Source organism: Cibotium barometz, chromosome 20 (genome assembly GCF_041138505.1).
Source record: "Cibotium barometz isolate CiBa-2024 chromosome 20, ASM4113850v1, whole genome shotgun sequence".
Lineage (NCBI taxonomy): Eukaryota > Viridiplantae > Streptophyta > Polypodiopsida > Cyatheales > Cibotiaceae > Cibotium > Cibotium barometz.
Window position 1 is genome coordinate 24,269,264 of NC_141065.1, and position 17,752 is coordinate 24,287,015.

The 17,752-nt window shown below is 42.3% G+C and overlaps 1 long non-coding RNA gene across 1 annotated transcript in view; it reads left to right on the forward strand.

Annotated features, from left to right (window-relative positions):
- The first annotated feature begins 1,355 nt into the window (after positions 1-1,355).
- Positions 1,356-17,752, forward strand: part of LOC147627685 (uncharacterized) — a 29,277-nt gene continuing 12,880 nt past the window's right edge. The window contains exon 1 of the long non-coding RNA XR_015268291.1: positions 1,356-1,479. This is a non-coding gene — a long non-coding RNA (uncharacterized LOC147627685). The remainder of the gene's footprint in view (positions 1,480-17,752) is intronic.

Consider the following 17,752-nt stretch of genomic DNA (forward strand, 5'->3'; position numbering starts at 1 on the left):
TGAGGGTGACACAACCTGAACCGTAAATTCCACTACCATCAAGGGAGGAAAGTAGTGCTCCTAAATTTATAAAGATCATGGTAAATCAGTTGGACACTACAATGAGAATGATGACATGAATGCCACCATTCCTATCCACCACAATAGAGACCAGGTGACTGGCCATCTTGAATGGGGGAGTAGGAGTGAGCATTATAACCAAGAAATGCTAAGAAAAATGGAGAAAACCTAACTTTAGAACAAACAGATCTCATTGTGAAGATCATGACAAAACATTAGCAAGACCCATGGGAGTCTTGCAATGATAGAAATAGAAAATATTTTCGTGTTGCGTTATCATCACACTTCTGTGGTGATGAATTTCTTGCACCAACCAGATTTGTATGATGTCATACTTTCCAAACCTTTCATAAGGGAGACTAAGTTCGTACATGATTGGGCCTTGGACCAAATCTATTTGCAAAAAAATCCCAAGTTCCAAAAGTTGACCTTCAAACATGGAAGACCCATCCATTGAACCAAATATACCTAAACCCCAAGTACCAATAAAGTTAATATTGAAGAATTTGAGAAAAATCCCATACTTTGGGAATCATCTTTTAGGGTTTGCAAGAAGGGTGGCTGCATGAAGTTGTTAGGGTTTGCATGCACCTGACAAGTACCTACCCCAATGAACTTTGCTTGTGATTGTGAATATGGGGCAATGAAAAAAGACCACGTGTGATTGTGAACATGGGGCAATGAAAAAAGACGGTTATGAGACTATAATATTTGGTTAATGAGTTAAATAAAGAGCCAATGGATTGTTGGGGTTAGGTGGAATGGGACACGGCTTAAACAAGAGACTTGAAAATTTGACCTTATGTTTTGTGTCGATTTGTTGGACTAATCAAAACAAAGAGTAGATAGTCAAAGGACGACAACGATTCCTTGGTGAATAATCTTTGTTTGATTATCACTTTGGCTTAAAGGGAGAAATTAATGACTTGGGATCTTGGATAATCCATAGGGGCTATTACCAATAAGCTTGCAACATACCGGGCAAGAGCTATATTCATAATTTGTTTGAAACTTGTGTAAGGCCTTCGGAACGAGGAGGGAAAGAGCATCATACGATCATACTTTTAGGGGGCCTTGTGTGTGCGGTCAGGTATGAATCTTGACTTGGTATAGTTGGATTTTCCTTTTGAATCTTGGTCAACCACCCAAGATTGATGTGGCCAGGTACATCTTAAATTGAATGCACATAAATTGATGCAAGCGTGTGAAAGGGCCCTTAAATACCGCTTAAGCCGACAAAGGTTTAAAAAAGGGTCTCAAAAACCGTTTCGGGAAAAAAAAATATTATTGTGTGTAGCAGATTTTCTAATTATAAGAAATAAATCAAACTTAATTGCGTAATCTCTTTTTTTAAAAGATGATGAGCTTTTTATGTGAAGATTTTGATTTCTGAGTTGGAGAAGGGTTGCAAGTCAAAAGGTCTGTTCATAAACTTTTCCTTCTCATTAATCTTAAAGTTTTGAGTGTTTTAATTGATGCTACCAGGGTTTGCGAAAATAGAATATTTTAACCCTGTGCTCTGCTTTTATACGACACATGCAAACAAAATCAATATCCAAGAGTAGGAAGCTCAGGAGTGCAAAATCTAATCCAGATGCGAGGAGGAGGAGGAGGATGAGAGGGGCTTACCTTTACTGTCTGTGTGTGCGCGCGCATGTGTGTATGAGACCAAAAGATGTTACATATGATCCCTGAGTAAACTGGATGTCAAGACACCATGAAAAAGAAAACCAAGCTGCCAAAAGGCAAATAGGGCCAGCATACTATGTATACAATGAAGTCTGCATAAACAACCTCATGTGTCCAGACTCTTATGTGTCCTCCTCTCCTATGAATGTGTACATGGAAGCCGTTCTCTAGTGCTGGAGAATGTCTTGGATCTATAGGGTTTGGGTTTTTGGTGTGTTTGAGGGCCAATGCTCTCCCTTGGAGGAATCCACGAGTGCATGTGTGCCTGCATGCTGCTAGCCTGGTGTGTAATCACTCTTGGGGGCGCCTGACTACTTGTCAGAGTGGATCTTGCATGGGTTGGGTGTCGTTCGGGATCTTCTGGTGAGCATCAAAGAGATAGATGTTTGTGCGGTATCTCGCCTCTTAGCTTGCTGCACAGTAGTTTGTCTCATGCAATAAGAAGGATTCTACGTCCAAGAAGACTCTTGAGGAAAAAGCTAAGGAGGGCATCATTGGAGGTTATCTCTAGCTGGATGAACATACACGGTACAGGACAGAGAACCGTTGTTTCTTTTATCACACTGTGGGACACGGGAAGAAAGGTTGCATTAAGTTGCAGGTTGAAAAGTCTGCTAAGGTGCCACCAGTGGTATTTGATGATAAGTAGGAGGGTGAGGTCGAGGGACAAACAAAGGCTCTCATCTGTGCCTATGGCAGTGCAAGGGGACAATAGTTCATTGTCCCCTTTGACATGGGCAGTTCTGAGGATTCCATCTCTCCGCAATTGGCAAACAAGATGAGTTGTACCTAGATGGTTCCTTATCACCTAGATGTGGACGGGTTTGGCTCTCATCTACGTATACACATTTCTCATAAAGCTCAGTAGTTTGAGTTTAGGTTTAGAGGACAACATTCTAGTGGGATTTCATTGTCTTCCCTCTTCTAGGGTGTGACATGATCCTCGGGATCCAGTGGTTTAGACACTATGCACCCATTTTTGATTGGAGACAGGGCACTTTCACTATCATTGAAGGTTATCTTGAGCCCATCATGATTTGCAGGGATCGAAGCATTCCTAGAATTCCACTCATTTTCCACATTCAAGCCCAACGAGCCATTAGAAAAGGACCAGAGCGTGCGTTACTATATGTTTGCTCTCAGTCTAATGCAATTTAGATAGCACCGGCAGTGGAGCAACGGATGGCCGGTCTTTTGTCTCAATACAACAACATCATGCTACGAGACGACCTCCCACCCAGTAGACCTGAGGACTAGACCTGGGGACCATTGCATAGAGTTGGTTCTTGGTTCCAAGCCTCTCAACAAGTTTCCCTACTGCCTTTCTAAGACATTGGAGAACGAGCTGGAGCAGCAGTTAGCCCAGCTACTCCGGTCTCTATTTATCCGACGGTCCTCCTCCCCATTTTGTTTGTCCAAAAGAAGGATAAGTCCGTACGCTTACGTGTGGATTATAGGCGCTCAATAAGCTAATAGTTAAGAATAGATTCCCCATGCTAAAAAATAGAGCACATCCTAAAAGGATTCAATGGTGAATTTTCTTCTCTAAGATAGATCTTAAGAGTGGCTAACCATTAGGTTCGGATCTTCGAGGCAGACATTTCAAAAACTGCCTTTAGGACCGAGTGTGACCGTTATGAATTTGTGGTGATGCCCTTTGGACTCACCAACGCACTAGTGACGTTCAACAAAATGATGTCTCGGGTTTTTCAGGATCTCATTGGTAAATGAATCTTCATCTTCTTAGATGATACTCTTATCTTCTCAGGGACTGCAGAGCAGTATGAGGGAGATGTGGCACAGGTTTTGCAACTCTTGCAGGACAATGAGTTGTTTATCAATGCCAAGAAGAGCGAGTTCGGAGTACTGGAAATCCATTACTTGGGATACATCATCAGTTCATTAGGTATTAACCTCGATCCTGAAAAGGTACAGGCCATTCTCAGCTGGGATGTTCCCACTATAGCTCAAGAAAACTGCACATTTGTGGGTCTTTGTCAGGCCTACAACACATGTAAACCCAGCAGGGCGGGCTGTGACAGATTCAATCATGTATCCAAGAGATAGAGATAGAGAAAGAAAGAAAGATATGACTTGATGGTGTTGAAATATACAAGTGAATAGGGTGTGTGCGGGAACAAGCCCTTGGTTAGAGGTTGTAAAAGAGGATGTGTAAATGTGAAAGAACCTGTGAAAAGGTGAGAAGAATCTACTGGGAGAGAATAAAGGGTAGTATGAGAAGATTTAGGAAGTGTAGAGATATTCTGGGAAAAGTGAAGAGGTGGAGAGAATCAAGCAAAAGAGGTGGAGATATTCTGGGAGAGGTGGAGTGAATTAAGGAGAAATCAGTGGGATTTGATGCTTGGATGTAAACTCTATAAATTGAGGCATTGGTCTAATGAGAATTTGCTGGTTTTTGATTATCCATGTCTACATTAAGCTATTTGCTAATTACTCACTATTACGTCTTAATTATTTGCTAATTATTAATTACTCACTAATTACGTCTTAATTATTTGCTAATCACTTTATTAATGATGTTGATTCTAGTATTTGATTCACCATAGCTCATCACATTGCTATAATTTCAACATGGTATCAGAGCCATGTCTAGAATCCATCATTTTGTGAGCCCATTATCTTGTTAATCATTTTGCTAATTAGGATTAGTAGCTAATTATAATTTTTTCTCTTTTTTCAAGTCACCTCTGTATCCCCAGCTGGTGGAGGAACTCTAGCTCCTTGCACACTTAAAATTAGGCCAAATCCTTTTAATCCTAGCTAGCCATAACCCTTGTGCTCCAGCCAGTCGAAACAACGCAGCAAACCGCCGCCAGACGAAGGAGAAATCGCTGTTTTAGCAGGCGCCGTTTTTCAGCAGAAGATCTCAGATCTACACTCATTCAAGGTGAATCAGCCTAATTCCTCTTAGTCCCAGGTGTTTTCAAGCATGCTCTACAAGTTGGTGAAGTCATAATTCAATTTGATCAAGTCTACAGTGAGATCCAAGCTCTTCGTCAAATGTGCAGGTGACTTTGGTAAAACAGAGATTAAGCATTCAATATTTGGTCAAATCTTGTGTTTATTGACTTAATCCTCTACTAGACTCATTGCTATTGATGGCCTTGAAAGCATTTGAGCTCATTTGAAGTGCCCCAGATCTGGACTCCCCGCATACTCTGTTTTTTGTACACAAAACAGAGGATTAATTTGCTAATTAGTGATTAATCAGAGCTAATCACTGTATTTTGGTGCAATTGAGGGTTCAAATTAACCATTAGGTATCTGATACAGATCCCTATAACTTCAGATTGCAATTCGGAGTTGGTTTGATACTCCAACCATTCCGTACAAATTGGTTACCCTTGATTTAATGTAATTTCTGGTAAAATTGTGCTGATAAAATTGTGATAATCATCATTTTGCATTTAACCCTTGGTTAATGCTTGTAAATCTCACTCAAAATCAAGATTATTCACAGCCAGAGTTGCATTTGGGAATGTGCATAAGAATGAATGCTATACGCATTATGTATTGGGCACATTGCATCAGTGTAAAAATGGGATCAGACACTGTCCTTGTCCAGAATAAGGCAAGAGGTAAGACCTTCCGCATAAATTTGGGTTTGCATTGCATAATGACACAAGATAAACATCAAAAATCCAAAGGAACTGTCAGCAAAACATTTAAACATGCTGCTCACATGGAGCAAAAAAACCTGACGACGGACAAGCTCATGGCCCCAACCATGAAAGAAGAAGAACATCTCTTTCCAAGAAGAAGATCCACACCAAGAAAATCTAAAGGAAGCATTGAAGGAAGACATGGACACGAGAAGAGAAGCTGCCACAAGAAGACTGAAAGAAGAGGAAGACATGGACGCGTGAAGAGAAGCTGCCACGAGAAGAAGACTGAAGACAAGAGAAGATGTGAGGCTCCAAAGAGTGAGGAGCCATGTGAAAATCTGTGAGAGAGAGAGAGAGAGAGAGAGACCCCACAACCCAATGTAACCTGCCCCAACAAAGTAAAACCACCTCTGAGTCACCGATGATGTAGGCCACGTGGTAGATAGATGTATGTGTGAGCACTTTAGTCAAGGTCGCGGGCACTTATAGTAGCCTTGGACACATAGAGAGAGAGAGAGTGTCAAGGACTATGGAGTTTAGGGACTTGAGGCACTGGTCGCGGGCTATCAAGTAAGAGAGAAACTTGGTACAGGGTCCAGGTGTGCTAAGTTAACTTGAGGGGACATGTGCTAGACACTGGTCGCGGACTATCAAGTAAGAGGAAAACTTGGTATAGAGTCCAGGTGTTCTAGGAGTATTCACTTGAGGGGAGGTGTTGAAATATACAAGTGAATAGGGTGTGTGCGGGAACAAGCCCTTGGTTAGAGGCTGTAAAAGAGGATGTGTAAATGTGAAAGAACCTGTGAAAAGGTGAGAAGAATCTACTGGGAGAGAATAAAGGGTAGCATGAGAAGATTTAGGAAGTGTGGAGATATTCTGGGAAAAGTGAAGAGGTGGAGAGAATCAAGCAAAAAAGGTGGAGATATTCTGGGAGAGGTGGAGTGAATCAAGGAGAAATCAATGGGATTCGATGATTGGATGTAAACTCTATAAATTGAGGCATTGGCCTAATGAGAATTTGCTGGTTTTTGATTATCCATGCCTACATTAAGCTATTTGCTAATTACTCACTAATTACGTCTTAATTATTTACTAATCACTTTATTAATGATGTTGATTCTAGTATTTGATCCACCATAGCTCATCACATTGCTGTAATTTCAACAGATGGGAGTCTTGCTTTTGGCCATAAAAGCTAGTCAAGCTTTTTGCTTTGCTTTTGTCTTTTTGACTTTTAATAATAAAATATTACTCAACTTTAATGAAAGTTCTTTAGTTTTGCTTTTCTGGCTTTAGGGCCTTGCTTTTTGACCCTAGAGTTGCTTTTTGAAAAAGTAGCTTTTAACTTTTTGGTTTGGCACCAAATAAACTGCCATTATTAGCAACAGTTCCACTCAAGTTGGGTTGCTAGGACAACATCTTGGGCTAATAATCCACCGAGTTTGCGAGCAGTTGGTCGGAAAGGGGCGAAGCTGGGAGCGCAAAGTGGTAATGGTGCCCCTAGCTCGTGGTCAACTCAGTTTGACTTTTTGTCTTTCCTTGCTTTTTGACCAAAATTGATGCTTTTTCCTTGTTCCCATGTTTTCATCTACCTATCCAGTGTCCGGGCATGGGTTCGATCATGTGAAAAGAGCAGGAGGGCCAAATAGTTACATTCTCTCCCTCTTATATCGCAGTTGTTCTCAACTGCGGGATACAAGTGTTCCAAATGTTCCAGTTACTAGCCTTATCTGGTGAGCTTGTGCATCTAGTCTTTCCCCATATGTGTGGTGTCATCTACTCATCTGGCAACATCTCTATGCCTTATCTTTGACCAATAGATTTGTTCTTGATGGTACTTCTTCATGACCTGAAACATGAGTTGAATAAAATATATCGATACTTATCTCCTACAAAAACTAGACAAAATCTAGTCAACAAACAGGTATGTATCATTCGCGTCTACTGGGTATTCAGATACTGGCCAGGTAGTTTGGAGCCCAGTGGACTAACACATGCCATAGATCCTAGCATTGTCCACACATCAAAAATAGCACATACAATCAAAGAAATTCAAACATACATCAGTATGCTGTGCACAAGTAAAGATTCTCCTATTCATGGATTGTCCTGTTTGGTTTCATCAAAAGCTGAGCTATTTGGCTCCCGAGGGAAACCGCTCAGTCTATCCTCAAGGCCATCTGGTCACTAGGACCACCCGAGAGTTCATCAATAATCATTTGGGCCATCTGGTTGCATTGACCGTCCGACTGTGAAATCCAATAAAGTCATTTGGGCTATCTGGTTGCAATGACCGCTCGATTGAAGTCCAATACAGTCATCTGGGCTATCTGGTCACAATGACTGCCCGACTGGGAAGTCCAATATAGTCATCTGGATGCAATGATCGTTTGACCGTTCTTTAATAGTCATCTGGGCTATCTGGTCTCGCAATGACCGCCTGATTGTTCTTCAATAGTCATCTGGGCTTTCTGGTCGCAATGACGGCTTGACTATGAAGTCCAAGATATCTGGCACGAAAGGCCGTCCAATGGGTCATCTGGCATCGCTGCCACCCAAATACAAATCTTGCTCCTTGGGTTATTTGGCATCATTGCCACCCAAACTAGGCATGTCCAATTAACCATTACATAAGCAAGATAATGATCAATTCCATTTCAATATAAATATATACAATGAAGACGGCTAGAGGTACAATCCCTCCCTCTTGAATTTGTCTTGTGCGCAAGACTTCTATGCCTGCACTTCAAATACATTTGGACCAAACGCTTCCTCATAAGCTCGAAGTATCTCTGGATAGTCCTTGAAGTATTCCTCTGGCATCCATGTTGCATCCATAGGCGAATAATTCTTAAACTTCAAGAGAAACTTTTTGACCATTGTCTTTTCTTTTTTCTCATAGAATGGAATACAATTTGTTCCGGTTGCAAGATCTCTTCTTGCTCTTCCACCTCTTGTGGATCCTTCAATATAGGCTCCTTGGGGGGTAGTCTTGTATGTGGTTTCAATAAGATGCCTTGGAAGGCATTATGCATCCTCCAATGATCTAGTAGGTCCAACCGATAGCATACATCGTTGATCTTCTCTGTAACTTGAAAAGGTCCATATTATCTAGGAGCAAGCTTGGGGTCATTGTGCTCCTTAGCTTTAGACTTTTTGAGTCTTGCTTTCTCGAATCTCAACAAGACCCAATTTCCTTCTTCAAATGTGACCTTTCTTCTATGCTTATCTGTAGCTTTCTTTTGCTTGGCTTGAGATGTCTCAATAGCTGTTCAAACCTGTGCAAAAGCTGTATCCAAATCTCGAACAAACTCGTCCGCATGGAAGATCTCTTCCTTGGTTCTTAGCACGGGCAATAATAATGGTTTGCCATAGATAATCTCAAAGGTAACTTTGCCTGTCGAGGAATGAACGGTGTCGTTGTAAGCGTACTCAACCAAAAGCAAATACTTCTCCCATTGATCCTTTGCTTTGAGAGCATAACACTTTAACATATCCAAGATAGTGAGGTTTGCAATCTCACTTTGTCCATTGGTTTAAGAATGATAAGCCGAAGAGAAATTCAGCTTTGTTCCCATGTTGAAAAGAAACTAGTAGTTTGAGGATCTCTATCTCCCACAATGGATTTAGGTAATCTATGATGTTTGAAAATCTACTAGATAAACAATCTTGCCATATGCTCTGTGCGGATAGTCTTCTTCACTGGAATAAAGTGGGCTTGCTTACTGAATCTATCAATAATAGTCCATATACCATCATTCCCATATCCTGACTTTGGCAATCCAAAGATAAAGTCCATAGCAAATAGCAATACTCTGCCATGGAACATTGGGAATCGACAAGGGTTGCAACAATCCTACGGGTTTTTGTTGATCAAATTTGACCTTCTGACAAACCAAACATTCTCGAACATATTGCTCAATGTCCTTTCTCATGCTAGGCCAATAAAAATAGCTCATAAGGAAACCCTCCTTGATGACATAGGAGGTCACCAAGTCTCCATTTTGCAATCTGTTCCAAATGTCTTTGAAATACTCATCAGTAGCATAAAGATCTTTCAGTGAAGTGAAATCCATATGATATCCCATAGAGATTGCATGGCTCATGGGTTTGCGAGATAAGGCATCTGCAACCTTATTGTCTTTACCATGGGAGTGCATAATTTGAAAATGAAATTGGGCCAAATAACCAACCCGTCTTATTTGCTTTTCGGATATCTTAGGTCGAGACATGAAGTATCTAAGACTTTGATGATACATCTTGATAATAATTTCAACACCCATAAGATAGTACTTTCAAATCTTCAATGCATGAATGATAGCCATCAATTCTTTCTCATATGTGGGTGTGGTCTTTTCAGCTCCTTGAAGTCTTCGACTTTCATAGGCCATAGCATGACCCTCTTGGTTCAAGATTGCTCCAATGCAATCTCTCGAGGCGTCACATTCGACCATAAAAGGCTTTGACAAATCCGGAATAATCAATACCGGTCCTTTGCTAGCATAAAATTTTAATGCTTCAAAGGATCACGGCTTTCTTTGTCAAATCATGCAATGGACTAGCTACCATTGCAAACCATTTGATAAACTTTTTGTAGTAAGAGCATAAGCCAAGGAAACTTTGAATTGCATGCACACTAGTCAACTCTGGCCATTCCATAATAGCCTTGATCTTGTTTGGATCCATCCTGACCCCTTCCTTGGACACACTGTGGCCGAAGTAGTGAATTTCTGACAAAAAGAACTCACTCTTCTTGCCCTTCACATACAACTTGTGCTTCCGCAGTTCCTGAAACACAATATCCAAGTGCTTTTGATGCTCTTCCTCATTCTTAGAATGCACAATAACATCATTAAAGAAAGTAGTAGCAAACTTTCTATGTGGTCGAAATATTCTCTCCATCATTCGATTAAAGGTAGCCGGGGCATTGGTAAGACCAAAAGGCATCACTAAATACTCATAGAGTCCGAATGTGGTCCTGAATGCAGTCTTGTGAATGTCCTCTAGAACAATCCTAACTTGAATGGTAACCTGCTAAAGATGGTGGCTCCATCCAATTTGTCTAGGATGTCATTAATCCTAGGAATAGGAAACTTGTTTTTCATAGTGATCTTGTTAAGAGCCCTGTAATCAGTACACATACGCCAGGAACAATCCTTTTTTGAACCAATAGAACTGGAGAACAAAAGGGTGATGAACTAGGTCTAATCAATCTCTTCTCCAATAACTCATTCACTTGCTTCATAATCTCCTCCTGTTGTGCTTGACTCACACGATAAGGAGGTTTGTTAGGAGGTGAACTTCCTAGCATGATGTCAATCTGGTGATCTTCTGGTCTCTCCGGAAGTAACTCTCCTGGTATAGGATCTGCAAAACAATCTTCATATTTGTTTAAGAAATCTTTCCTTTCATGATCAAGAGTTGGGAGTGATTCATCACTCTCAGATTCCTTTGGATCTTTGACATATACCGAGTACAAGGAAATAGATTGCTTTATTGCTTTAGGTACTTGTACATGACTGATGAGTGGAATAGAATTCCCCTCAACTCCTACATCAAAAGTTACATTCTTGCCTTTAAAAGGAAACCTAATCTTGTTTCCAACCCAATCAATGGTTGGATCTATCTTCTTATGCCAGAGCATACCCGAAATTACATCACAATTGCCAATTTTACCAACAACAAAGTTCTCATGGTCCACATAATCTCCAATTTGTAAACGAAGCTTTCCCAAGATAGGGGTCACTTCCGTTGACATTCCCTCGAAAGTGGCACCTACAGAATTAGGAGCTCCAAACCTATATGGAGGGAGGTTCATAGCTTCAATCACTCGGGGATGGATATAGTGGTGGGTAACACCACTATCAAATTGAATAAGCACGGGTTGATTGCCCCAAGCCTTGAAAAGTTGCCTTCTCTCTGGCGGTGTATCCTCTTGATGCTGAACTTCCTTCGGTAATGCATTTGGTTTGGGGCGGCTTGGCTTCTTGTTTGGCTTGTCGGGACATTTTACAGCCATGTGCTCATTCTTCCCACATTGAAAACACTTTCCTTCCTTGACATATTCTTCAAGTTGCTTGTGGGATAACTTCTTTCGGAAGAGTGGAGGTTTGTCCCCACTCCTATCCTTCTTCTCTTATGGCTTGTTCTTTGATTGAGATTCCGCTTTAAACCTCTTCTTTTGGGATGGATTTCGGTTGTCATTCTTCGTCTTGCCCACCATCCAAGGCATGTGCAAGGCCTCGGCTTGTAGAGCTTTGGCTTGTGCTTCCTCCAAGGAATTTGGACCAGCCATGTACACTGCTTGCATAAGCTTAGGTTGCAATCCATTCACAAACTTATGCATTTCCATTAGTGGTGGAATGGGAGTATAAGAAGTAAACTTCACTGAAACGGCTGAAAAGTTGTTAAGGTAAGCTGCCACATTCTCACCGATTTTTTGCTTCACCTCATCCCACTCTTTTTGCACATCCGCTTCAAAGTTTGCGGATAGGAACTTCTTGTTGAACATAGTCTTGAAATCGGTCCATGTCTTTGGCTTGGTCCCTTCTTGTACTACCTTTAGCCACCAATTCAAGGCGGCATCCTTCAAATGCATGCGAACCATACGAAGCTTGGAATTTTCGAGAGAAGTCCTCGCCTCCAAAAGCGGCATCAAATTGCTTGACAAAAGATAAAGCTTTCTGAGTGTCATGCTTACCATAAAAAGCATCGAACTTGATGCTCTCCTCTCCTGGCTTGAAGTCTACTTTGCCGGTTGTTGAAGGCTCCTTTACCTTTCTTTCCCTTACTCGACCTAAAGATGTTGCATCCGAGAGAGCGACGGGCCTAGGATAGCCTACCTGTCTCCTTTAGGAGAAATGGAACGGGTAGCCCTAGATCCTTCTGCGACGATGGTAACTCCTTTGGCACGAAGATAAGCTTTAGCAACTTCAACTCCTTTGGCTTTGGTGGCTCGATCCTTAATGAAATCTTCAAACATTTGAGCTCTTCGATGGTCCTATTCCTTCTTGGCTCTCCAAGCAAGGAATTCTTTGTCTCTGAGAAATCGTATGAACTACTGAAAGTCTTGGTACTCTGTTGATGTCATGGCTGCGGTCTCGTGAGAAATGGTTCAACGACCTTGGTTCCCATTACGGAGTCCTGGATCAGCGGCCTCATAATCGTTCCCTTCATTAGGTCCTTGGTTTTCCTCTACTCTTGACATGGCTCTGTCACCCCAAGAAAGATTTCCTCAACAGAAATCCTGCTTTGATACCATTGTAAGCCCAACGGGGTGTGCCGACAGATTCAACTACATATCCAAGAGATAGAGATAGAGAGAGGGGGAGAGAGAAGGGTTTAGGGTGCTTTGTGTTGGACTCACACAGAGAGAATCAGGGTTTCCTGCAGATTAGGATTAGCGAAAGGAATTAGGGTTTCCTCATATTAGGGTTAGCTACAGGAAGACACACAAAGAGAGGGCAAGAAGCCCTGTTCACACGTAGCACGACTATAAGTGAGCATATGCCTACAAATCCCCCTTGTATTGTAAGTGTGAACCTGTACAAGGTAGCAGATCACTCTTTGTAATGAGAGTAAGCCCAAAGCTTTGTGGAAGGCTTCAAACTTCTCTTGAGGTAAAGCCTTTTTGAACAGATCTGCAACATTATCCTGTGTAGGGAAGTAAGATAAACTGATCTCCCCTGCATGTAATCTCTCTCTGACATAGTGATAATGAATCTCAATGTGCTTGGTATGTGCATGAAATACGGGATTCCGTGCCATGGCCATAGCACTCTGGCTATCAGTGAGAATGGTGGTGGGTGTTTGTTGACACTCATGAAGATCAGCCAATAATCTCCTCAACCATACACAATCTACTGTAGTGTGAAGATTGCCCTGTACTCAGCCTTGCAAGTAGATGTGGCAAGAGTGGGTTGTTTTTTACTCAACCAAGATATGCATGAGCTGCCTAGGAAAAAACAATTTCCACTGGTGGATTGCTTGGTGTCGTAATCACTAGTCCAATCCGAATCACTGTATGCATAAAGCTACAAGTTGCCCCCCCCCCCCCCCCCCCCCCCCCCCCCCCCCCCGCGCCCCCGCCCGCGCGGCGCGCGTCCCGAGATGAGCAAACCAAAATCCAGGGTGCCCTGAAGATAACGGAAAATGCGTTTGATTGCTTGCCAATGATTTGTGCTTGGGCTGTGCATGAATTTGCTCAACAGAGACGCCCCAAAAGATATGTTAGGCCTCGTGTTACACAAGTAAAGGAGGCATCCCATTGCCTGACTGTAAATGCTTGCCTCAAAAGGCTCACCAATATCATGCATAGTAAGCTGTACACCTAGTTCTATTGGAGTAGAAATTGGCTTACATTCTTCCATGTGAAATCTTTTTAGCAAACTTTTTATATACTTAGTTTGTTGCATAACAATGCCACCATCTGTATGCATAAATTGTATGCCCAGATAGTAGTGTAATATTCCCAAATCTGACATATCAAATTCACCTTTCAAATCAGCCTTGAAATCTGAAATTTGTTCTTTGCTAGTCCTTGTTATGAGCATGTCATCTACATAAAAGATGACTTTGAGAATATCTGCACGAGTTTTCTTCACATACAATGTGCTTTCAGTTGGACTATTCACATAACTCTGGCTGGTTAGATGAGCATGTGTTTTTTCATACCAAGCTCTTAGAGCTTGCTTTAACCCATACAATGCTTTGTGTAACTTACATACTTTATGTTCCTCGCCAGGAATAACAAAACCAATGGGTTGATTCACATATACTTCCTCCTGTAAATCTCCATTTAAGAATGCAGTTTTGGCCAATGACGTGATAGCTCAAGTGGTGAAGGTGTTTGCCTTGGACCAAGAGGTCTTGGGTTCAAAACCCCCCTTGGTGCTTCCTTGGTGGCATAAGCGCCTACGGGCGGCTATGGTTGTCTACGGATAGTAAAATTTGGTAACTATGGGAGGATCTTGGGCCAAAGGCCAGTTGAAAAAGAAAAAAAAGAAAAAAAAAAAGAATGCAGTTTTGATGTCCAACTAATGCACTTTCCATCCTTTATGTGCAACCAATGCAATCGCTGATCGGATTGTAGTCATCCTCAAAGTAGGAGCAAAAGTCTCCTCATAATCTATTCCCTTTTTTTGAGAATAGCCTTTAGCCACAAGTCTTGCTTTGTACTTGTCAACGGTACCATCAAACTTCCTTTTGACTTTGTACACCCACTTTGTTCCAATGACATTCTTGCCTTTTGGTAAGTCCACAAGATCCCAAGTATTGTTCTTCATGATAGAAGAGATTTCATCCTACATGGCTTGCACCCAGTGCTCATTCTCATGTGCTTCTTCGTAAGAAGAAGGCTCTTCTAAATCAAAGATACCACCCATGACTAATGCAGACTCCCCATGATGCATATTCAATGCATGGCTGGAACTAGCTCTTGTTCTACCTGTCAGTGGAGTTGTAAGTTTGCTATCTTGCAAAGTTTTTAGCAACGATCTTGGCACCGAATTGGTTGTGTCTATGGCTGTTTGCTCTTCCCTGACAAGATCTTCAACTTCTTCCATAGAAGGGGGCTGAATTGCTGGTTGTTCCACGTGTTCTACATGAGGATTTTCTTGTGTAGGGGCTGGCTGATCTGAATCCCTACTAATTGCAATGGGTAATAGCCCATCAAACATGTCCTGTATGCCTGTATCATGACTTTTATACAAGCTGTACATGGGCTGAACTGAATTTTCAGCGAATACCACATCTCTATTGACAAAAATCTGGCGTGTTGCTGGATTACAAAGATGGAATCCTTTGCTCTCATTGCTGTAGCCCACAAAAATGCATTTTATTGCTTTATCATCTAGCTTTGTTCTAAGTTGTTCTGGCACATGTGCATATGCCAAACACCCAAATATACGCATATAATCCACTTTTGGCTTTCGACTGCACCAAGCCTAAAATGGTGTTATGATCTTCAAAGCTTTCGTTGGACACTTGTTCAACACATGAGTTGCACACATTATAGCTTCCATCCAAAATTTGTGAGGCAACTTCTATGCATCTTGCCATCTCCGTGAGAGAGACGTTTTTTCCTCTGAGCTACACCATTCTGCTGTGGTGTCTAATTACATTGGTGTTTGATACCCTTTTGAAGCATATAATCCTTGAATGCATTTGACATGTATTCTCCACCTCTATCTGAGTGGAGTGTTTAGATTCTACATCCACACATATTTTCAGCCATTGCTACAAAGTGTCGAAAGCATGCAAACACCTCTGCTTTTGCTTTCAAGGGGTAAACCCAAGCAAACCTTGAGTAGTCATCAATAAATGTGACAAAATAAAGATGCCCCCCTATGGATGGTGTCCGCATTGGACCACATACATCATTGTGTATGTGTTGTAATTTATTTTCAGCTCTAACAGCTCCATCCTTAGGGAATGGTTTATGATGCATCTTTCCCAAAATACACCCCTCACATACATGTCTTGTTGGAGATTCAAGAGGCGGCATATTATCAAGTGTTGGTGACCAACTATCTGGCTGGGATAACTTCATCAATGTTGAGCAATTGTTCCTGCAAATCTTTCACTTTGATGAGGTGATCTGACATGGAGTCATCCTCACCCATAGAAAGAATATCCAATTGCCTCTTCAAGTAGACAACTCTTGCCTTGTTGCGTACTTATACATTGCTTCCAAAGTGTCCCATACAAGCTTCGATGTCTTGCAAGATTGAATGTGTGGAATAATAGACCTTTTCACTGAAAGGGCGGACATGGCCTGGCATCCCTGGAGTCCCATCTCTTCTACTCTTGTGTGGGAGTAGGTTCTGCTTCATGGTTGTATGGTAAATGGGCATGTGTCGTCACCACACACGATGCCCCAAAGCCCTTTGGCTGCCAGCAAGTTACGGATCATGAAACTGTTAGCAGTCATCTCCTATCTATACATATCACACATCAGGGCCTTTGTTGTGGGTGTGCCCGCCCGTAAAGGTAGTTCCCCATTTTTTCCTCATTTGTCCATTTCCCCAGTTTTGTTTGGTTGTGGTGGGGGGGGAGGGGGTGTTGCTATGCTGCTTGTGTACTCCTGGTCGATTGGTTCTGTGCTACCCGACTTGCTCCTTTCTCCTGGCCGACTGGTTTTATGCAGCTCGACTTGAGGACAGCTGGTCGACTGGTGATATTCCTAGTCGTGGACATGTTCTCCTGCTGTTGGCCTGTTTTGGGCTGGCTGACCAGTAGCTTAGGGTCATATATATGGAGTGTTTTGCCCCCACACCACATTGTATCATATGTACTGGATCTTGTATATAGTAGAGTTCATACAGCTTCTCTCTCTCTCTTCTGCGTTTGTTCTTCCACACCTAGTTCTGCGTTTTCAGGCTGGTGGTTCTCTTTTGCGTTTGCTCTTCATCGTGGAGTCTTGCTGCGTGTGCTCTTAGTTGTTTGTCTCATATCCGCTGCGTATTCGGACATGGTATCAGAGCTTGCGGGAGATTTGAAGAGCGGGACTGTTGGTTTTTTGGTGCTGATTAGAGATCTTGTGGGTTGTTCAAGACTTGGAGATTGGGTAGAAAGCGGCCATCACCGTTGGACAACCACCTTGCATATTAGTTGCAGCTTCTTCTTCAAATTTTTTGCCACCCACCCTCCCTTCACAAGACCAAAGTAACCCCCTCGAGATGGCAGACTTGCTTGAGATGGCTGAGAAGCACGTGAAGATCCCTACTCTCCCCACGTTCCCGGTGGATCGACAGTTGGACGAGACCAACTATGGCATCTGGAAGGTTATGATGGAGTCTGTATTGGAGTCTTATGACTTAGCTGATTTCATTGTGGTTGGTGTTCCATGGCCGGAGTTGGATGACGGGGAGCTTTTACCCTCTACTTGGAAAGAACGGGAGGCTCAGGCACGGTTGTGGGATCGTGTCAATGCCCGTGTGCGTTCTTGCATCTTCCTTAATTGCACACCATAGGTGATTAATCATATAAAACATATGACGCTGGCTAGAGGGATTTGGTAGCATTTGACTTCTCTATATAACAAGGTATCACCCATGAAGCGGATCTCCTTGGAAGTGCAGATGTGGGTGATGGATCTTGCAAAGTCTTCGACGATGCAGGAGCACATCAAGTTGCAGGCTCTTCAGCAGGAGGTTCTTCAGGCTGGGAAGGAGATATCTTCAGAGAACATGGCCATCACTTTGCTGTCTCATTTGACCTCTTAGTACTCAGCTTTCTACTCCTCTTTGATCACCAGTGGGGCAGGCTCAGCACCATCACATGGGAGGAGCTTGTGTCTATGGTCTTGGACTAGAAAGAGCATTTTACAAACCCTCCACAAGGCGGAGGTTTTGAGGCCTTGACTGGCCGGCGGTCGA